Below are 761 nucleotides of genomic sequence, written 5' to 3' on the forward strand. Positions count from 1 at the left end.
AAATCGTGAAAATTGTGTTTTTTTATACCCGTTAGACCCTACCCCCCCCCCTTAAGGCAAAGGGAAAACTTGTTAGGAACATGACTCAAATGAAGAACTGGTGGAATCAAATCGCCAAAACGGTGGACGAAAAGGGTGTGCGCCGCCTAATGTGCCGTATTACGGGAAAAGTACGAGAATTTCTTCGAAACAGCAATGAATAATTTTTTTAATTTTTTTTTTATGAAAGAGTAAAGAAAATGCTACATTTGTATGAAAAACAAATTATGAATTCGTTAATAAATGACTGAACTACACGCAATTGTTTGTGTTCCAATATTAAATGAAGCAGACTTTAGTTTTGAGAGCTGACAAATAACCACCTGGTTGAAAAGGCTTGCGATTTAGACTGAAATACAATTAAAATCCTTAAGATTATCAGTGGCTTTGATTGCAAAGTGCTTTACCACGAGATGTATCATCCATGGTTAGTAATAATCTCTTTCAAATAATAAAAGCATAAATATTTACCCTACAAATATGCTTACGAATATAGAACACGAGGAGATTGAATTTGGCACGTTAGGCAATTATTAGCTCAAGACTGAAAATTCAAAATAAAGAAACTGTGGGTATACTAACTTAAAAATGCCTACCTAAATACTTACCTAAATACTTACCTGATACAACTAAAATAAATTGCATCAAATGCAAAAACTTGCAAGTTAGTTTGATGAATATATCAAACATAACCTCAAAGAAGTCAGAATTATCAATCAGTT

The sequence above is a fragment of the Uranotaenia lowii genome, chromosome 3, assembly GCF_029784155.1.
Source record: "Uranotaenia lowii strain MFRU-FL chromosome 3, ASM2978415v1, whole genome shotgun sequence".
NCBI lineage: Eukaryota > Metazoa > Arthropoda > Insecta > Diptera > Culicidae > Uranotaenia > Uranotaenia lowii.